Genomic DNA, 7,129 nt, shown 5'->3' with positions numbered 1-7,129 from the left:
TCCTAAATGGCAATTAGTGCAATTTTTCTTTGAAAGTTTGTCAGATAATTTTGAGGAATGGTAGATGTTTCCATGGGTGGTTCATATCTTGATAGACATGAGGATGATGTTTGGTGATTATATGAGAGCATGAGTGAAAATTCTATGCATCGATCTTTGTCATTTAAAAATGGTAGAAATCTAGGTGGAAGGAAGAATGTTGGTTTATATCAAGTTGACAATTCCAATGACATAGCGGCCGAAGTCAAGTCTTTATCTCAAAGGTTTGATCAATTTTTGATCAACCAAAATTCAGTGAATCAAGTGTCTTCATTCCCTAACCATTCTCATCATTATTCCAATGAAACCTGCATGACTTGTTCTAGTGTTTTACATTCTACTTCCAATTGTCCTCATAGACATGTGCAAAATGAGCACCATGAGCAAGTGAGTGCTGCATTTGTCAACCCAGGGAATAATCCCTATTGCATACATTACAATCCCGGGTGGAGGAGCCATCCAAACTTCTCTTGGAAAAGCCAAGGGGAACGCTCAAACCCTCCCCAAGGTGGTTTTCAAGGCAAGTATGTTCTTCCCCCAATGCAAAGCCAAGGTTCTCAAGGTTATAGATCATCTTTTCAATCATCATATGGAAATCAATTTTCTAACTCTCATTTTCCAAACCAATCTTCATATTCTCAAGGAAATTCTAGGAGTCCCGCTTTTGAGGAAAAAATGTTACTGCTTTGGGTACGTTGGAGGCAAACACCCAATTACTTCATTCCCATTCTCAATCCATTACAAAGCTAGAAACCCCAGTCGGGCAACTAGCTAGTACCTTAAATGCTAGAGAAAAGGGGAAAGTGCTTTTGAATCCACCTCCCAAGCAATAATTTGTTGTGGAGACCAATTTCTCATCGGAAGGTCACATGATTGAGCATGTTAATGCGGTGACAACCTTGAGAAGGAGAAAAATTATTGACAATCAAGTTGGTATTCACAGTGAAGAGAGTGAACTGGTGCAACCAAAAGTTGACACCCGTCCCGTTTCACATCCTATTCTTCCTTCATTGCATATGCATGAACCCTTTGTTGAGAAAGTTTTGAAAAATGATTTGAAAAATCCTTGTGTTGAAAAAGTTTCAAAAAAGAATTGTGAAAAAGCTTTTGAGCCAAAGGCTCCATATCCAGATGCCTTAAAATGATCCATTTCTGTTGAAAAATAAAAGACCAAGGCCAATGAAATAATTGAAATGTTTAGGCAAGTGAAGATTAATCTTCCTCTCTTGGATGCAATTAAACAAATTCCGGCTTACGCCAAGTTATTGAAAGATATTTGCACCTAAAAGAGGAAGAATAAGAGCCAAGCACTAAAGAAAGTTGTCTTGACTGAGCAAGTGACCTCAATATTACAACATAACACACTTCCAAAATTTAAAGACCCTGGTTCACCTACCACTTCTTGCATCATTGGTGACCATGTCATTAACCGGGCTTTTCTTGATTCAGGAGCAAGTGTTAACCTTCTTCCATATTCGGTTTATGTTCAGTTGGGCTTAGGAGACTTAAAATCGACATTGGTAGTTTTGCAACTAGCCGACCGATCCATTAAAAAGCCCCGGGGCATTATTAAGGATGTGTTGATCAAAATTTATAAGTTCTTCTTCCCGGTCGATTTCGTAGTCATTGACATGGAACCGGTCGCAAACCCTAAAAGCCAAATTCCTGTTATCCTTGGCCGTCCTTTCTTGGCAACCGCTAATGCTAACATAAATTGTAGGACGGGGATAATGAAAATTTCATTTGGGCATATGAAGGTGAAGTTAAACATTTTTAATCCAACCCTGAATTCAATGGACAAGCATGAAGAGGTGTGTGTTGTGGAAAAGTGTCTTGACAATGAAATTGAAAAATTTAAGTCTTTGCTTGAAGTTGAAAAATTCAATGATTTGTCTTCCAAAATGATTTCAAAGAAAAAGTTTTAAAACCAAGTGTTGAAAGGGCATGAAAGCCCAAAGATTTGTTTGACAAAGGACCGTCAACTCCATTTGAATCAAATCCAACAAAATCCCTAGGGAATAGTTTGTTGGGTGGGGTTCAAAAGTCATTTCACTCCATCAAGGAGGGGATGCATAACAAGATATTCGATTCGGGCTAAAAGAGCCCAACGTCTTGCTAGAGACGTTAAACACTAGTGATTCGTAGGGTTTATAACCCTATTCCTCCCTCATTTTTATTTTACCTTACATTTCTTGCGTCGTCTAGATAAGTTCTGGGATTATAAACGTTATTTGGGACTTTGATTGAGAATGCTTGCACTTTCATTTTCAAATTAGACATTTAGTGACTGTTCGATCGATCAAAAAAGGAAGTTCGATCGATCGAACATCTTCTTTGCATACTCTTATCTCTCTATCCCATCGTGCGAATATTTCCTGCATATTTCATCTCTCTGTGTATCGTGCGAATTTTTCTCTCAGATCGATTTAAGCATTATTCGATCAATCCAACTTTCCCTTGGATTGATATCAGTTCTATACTTAGAATTTTTTTTGAAACTTTAAAAAATGCCTCTCTGTGTATCGTTCAAAGATCCCTGCAGGTTTTTACCTGTTGGATCTATCGAGGTTTGATCGATCATTCTTTGATCAATTTGCATTCTCCTGTTTGACTTTGACTTTTTCAATTCCGAATTTCAAAAATCCAAAAATATTTTTCATTTAAAAAAAAAAAAAACATTTTAAATATTTTTTCAAGTTTCCAAAAATTTAAAAATTCAAAAATATTTTGTCGTCTGGTGGGTTCGATCGATTCATTTATCTATATGGTCGATCCATTTTCGATCGATCGAATTACTCCCGTGATCGATTGAGCATGTTGGGATCAATTTTTTTAAAAATGACCCAAAGGTCATTTAGATCGATTCCTACATCAATTTAAAGCTTCCTCTTTCTCCCGGCGACCTTCCTTTATCTTCCCCATCTCTGGCGAACCTCTGGCGAGTTTCCAAGCTTCGAAATTTCCATCTTTGTACTCGATCTCATCATCTCTCTCTCGGCCCACTTCTCTCCCTCGTTTTTGGTAAGTTTTTGTTTTGTTATCCATTTTCGAACTTCAATCTAGTGTTTTCCATGTTGCCATGTTTTAATCTAGAGCTTCTATGTTGAGTTGTTGCCATTTTTGAAGCTTTGAAGCATATTTATATATATGTATATATTTTTGTATATATTTAGTTTCCGAATTTGATTCCGGGGGTCACATGCCGATTTAAGTGACCATTTGTGAATTGTTGAGGTGTAGAGGGGCTTGCGAGACCATTTGGATGCCCCTGTGTTGTTCACGTTACAGATCCGTGACTGTTCATGTTTCTCCATAGGTTCAATCAATCGAACCCAAGCTCTGATTGATCATATTTAGATCAATCCAACCCATCTCATAATCGATCCAACTTAGATCGATCCCATTTTTTTTTTTTTTTTTTTTCTGATCAATCAAACTTCACTACTTTGCATTTTGTTGCCCCTGCACCCTCATTTGTGTTCATGCTATTATAATTATGCCCAATGCTTGTGTTTTCCACAGTAGTTGCATTCCATACTTATCATGTTTAACATGTTTCACATATTTCACCATTCAATGCTTATACTTGGTTGCATTATCACTTGCATAGATAGGTTCATGTGCATACCTTCTGAGTTATTTATCTTCATCTGACAAGCATGTTTCTATCTACTGTGCCTTCCATTCTATATTTTAAATATCATTTCCTGTTACTGACTTGATTTGCAAGTGTTTATTTCTTTTTGCAGACCATGACTCGGTACAAGACTACAGCGAACCGGATATATGACCATCGAGTCCGGCAGCATGTAGAGGAGCCAGCTCCTACTCAGGAGTCTGAGCGCTCCTCCTCTTCTGTAGCTGCCTCTTCATCTTCATCAGCTCAGGAGGCTGAGCACACGCTACCTCATGTGCCTATTCTAGCACCACCACTGGCACAGCCTGGCATAGCCCGTGACCAGGTCGAGCCCAGATTTTTATGCCTTTCTGTGGTGCATGAGTCAATATTCGATGAGACTTTCTTTGTCCGGTCGGCCACGACCAAGTGGGCCTATGATGAGATCTACCGGCGCAACATCTCTTCTATTTTGGCCCCGGTGGCCAATCCGGTTTACCCGAGGCTCGTCCGGTTGTTCTACCAGAACCTCAGGCTAGCCCCGAGTAACCTGGCAGAGTTATAGACCACTATAGATGGCCATCCCATCCTATAATGACCTAATCATTTTCCTTCCTTTCCTTTTTCTGAAATTTTACGGATAAATTTTTTCTGTTTAATTTTCCTTTCTGAGTTCTGTTTCTCGTCGTTTAGTGTCATCTCGAGTGGTCGAAAATGGTTTCTGAGACTCTTTCGTTTGGATTGACAACTTCCTTTGAGGACCGAGTCATTTCCACATTTTCACTTTTCGGACACTATTCACTTTTTGTCCTTTTCCCTGTTTCATTTTTTTCCCTATTCTGTCTTTTCCCCATTTGTCACTTTGTTGGCAAAACCTCACTTTTCATGCTCAGAGTTAGTTTTTGACTTCACGTGTCTTCATCCTTAGTGATTTCTATGAAATACGTATATTTTCTTTTGCAAGAAAGTACTCTGGTCGCTCCGAGTGTCCATAGGGGCATGGATACACAGTTCTTCAGAATCTTTTTCTTTTCTTGGGGTGTTTTTCGTAAATATCTTTTGAAGATATTTTATTCAGGGGTATCTAAGAAAATATTTTTGGAAGATATTTTCATTTTGGGTCATTAGTGCAGTTAACCCTTTTTAGAGGGGCCATTGTGTAATTAACGAAAGTTATTGCAAAATACCTTGTCTGGAGCCTGGATCTTTGTACGGGATTCATTTTCACATTTCGTCGAGTCGTGTACTCTTAGAATTCCGTTCTGGTCATTTTTCTCCAGTTTCAGAGTTTCTGACCCCAGTTGTCGTCGAACTTGTTCGGGGCATATCTCTCTGCTCGGGACTTAGCTTTCAATGCCGTTTCTTTTGTTGTTCATATTTTCTCATTTTAAATCCTTTTCATTCATGGAGTTTCACCGTTTGAGCGCGTTTGCTCAAATTTCACTTTTCCAGACCCGGCGAGACCCTTTCGGGGCACTTTTTGAGATTTTCTATAAATAGGGGACTTAAAGAAGAAAAATTAGATTTTTCTCTTCTTCTTCTTCTCTTGGCCGGCATCCATGGATGCCCATGGAGCTGCCACTTTCTCTCTCCTCCTTTGATCCACTTTTCCTAAGTGAAAAGTCTTCGGCCTTGACGTTTATTGTTCCCCTCGACGTGTTGTACCTTTCACCCTTATTAGAACCCATTTCTGACCATTTCTTGAGTTTGGGTTTGAAGTCAAGTTGTGATTTTCATGGGGCTTCTTTTGGATTCTTGTTACCTTTCACCCTTATTAGAACCCATTTCTGACCATTTCTTGAGTTTGGGTTTGAAGTCAAGTTGTGATTTTCATGGGGCTTCTTTTGGATTCTTGTTCATCGTGTTGTCCCCGACAAAACCCTTCGGTATCGTCGGATTCGTAGCACTTTTATTTCGGTGGGCTTTTGAGATTTTCATCTCAAATTGAGGTAGGGGGTGTTATAATTTATATTCTTGTTATATAGCATGATATTGATGCTAATACAACTTTTTACATGCTTAAATATAAAATCTAGAGATTTTATTATTTAATTTTCTTGAATGAGATTTGATTTTCCCGGTTGTCCATAGTTTGTTTTAAACATGTGGCATGATAGGATATTACCTCGTGACATGATCATTGACATATATTAAATTGAGAGCTTTTGGATAAGAAATGAAGATTTTATTTAATATTTATCTTAAGTGAAAGATTAATTCATGTGGCCTTAACTAGCTTGAAATCAATGTGTGTTAGCATATTATATTATGCCCTAGCATGCTCTTCAACATAGGTGAATTTGAGAGTACTCGAAGGTGTTTTGAAATCTAGAGAATATTTAATTAATTGATTAATTAATTTATTTCGAGTGTACTATTCACTCCATTGGAATTCCGACTTGATATTCTTGATATGTATGTCATATAGTTTTACATATATTAAATCCAGAATATTTGATTAAGTTTTGAAACTTTTCATTTATTATTTTTCTAGTTTTAAGGTTTAATACTCATGGCTGTATCTTGCATGGAATGTACTCGTATCATGTCCTTAAATCAAGTCTTGGCATGTTGTATAACATACATTAAATTGAGGTCATTTGGACGAGTTTCAAAATCTAGAGATTTTAATTAAATGAGTTAATTAAAATCCATTCAACGGTTCCTTGGTCTTGATTAAGTTTCTACTTGGTATTCATGCTTTCCTCGACAAGTTCCCTCACATGTATAAATTTGAGAATAATCAGATAAGTTTTGAAACTTATATTTAAGTATTTCCTTTGTATGGAACTTGATTCACATGGTCGTGTCTTGTATGAAATGAACATGTAACTTGACATTGAACTTGGCCTTGATATGATCCTTGACATATCTTGTTCGTAGAACATTTAGACTTATCTTGTAATCTTGATAATTTAATCCCTTAAGTAGATTAAATTTTCTTTTATGCTTCCATCGAGTTAATCATGCCTTGATATTGAACTCTTGTCAATTTATGAATTGGACTTGTATTTCATGGATTTTTATCTTTTTATCAAGCATCGTGACTTCTTGTATCTTGACTTTATTAATGTACTTAATGAATTTGCACAATTATCTTGGAATGATTTAATTACTCATGTGTTGCTTAGTAAGTAATTGAATCATGTATCTTATACTTGTGCTATGTTTATTTCAATGGATTTCTTATGCTATATATATTTGGTTATAATCTATATAGATGCACACTATGATTTCTTAACATTTCACATGCCATGATAGTTGATGAACTTAGGGCATGACTTGTGTGTTTCAAAATCTTGGTTGTGCATGAAACGTGGTTAATGCATTTCTTGTATTTTGATATAATCTTAGTTGAACAACTTGTTGATTTTAGGACTTGGGATATCAATTAAGAATTGACATGGTTAGGACTTGGTTCTAGTACGGGGGAATGTCCTCCTATACTATAGTACGCACTAGGGAAAAGGTACC

Source organism: Cornus florida, unplaced genomic scaffold (assembly GCF_030987335.1).
Source record: "Cornus florida cultivar Cherokee Brave unplaced genomic scaffold, ASM3098733v1 CherokeeBrave_3.0.0_Hap2_Chr02, whole genome shotgun sequence".
Lineage (NCBI taxonomy): Eukaryota > Viridiplantae > Streptophyta > Magnoliopsida > Cornales > Cornaceae > Cornus > Cornus florida.
Note: the sequence above shows the minus strand (reverse complement) of the source record.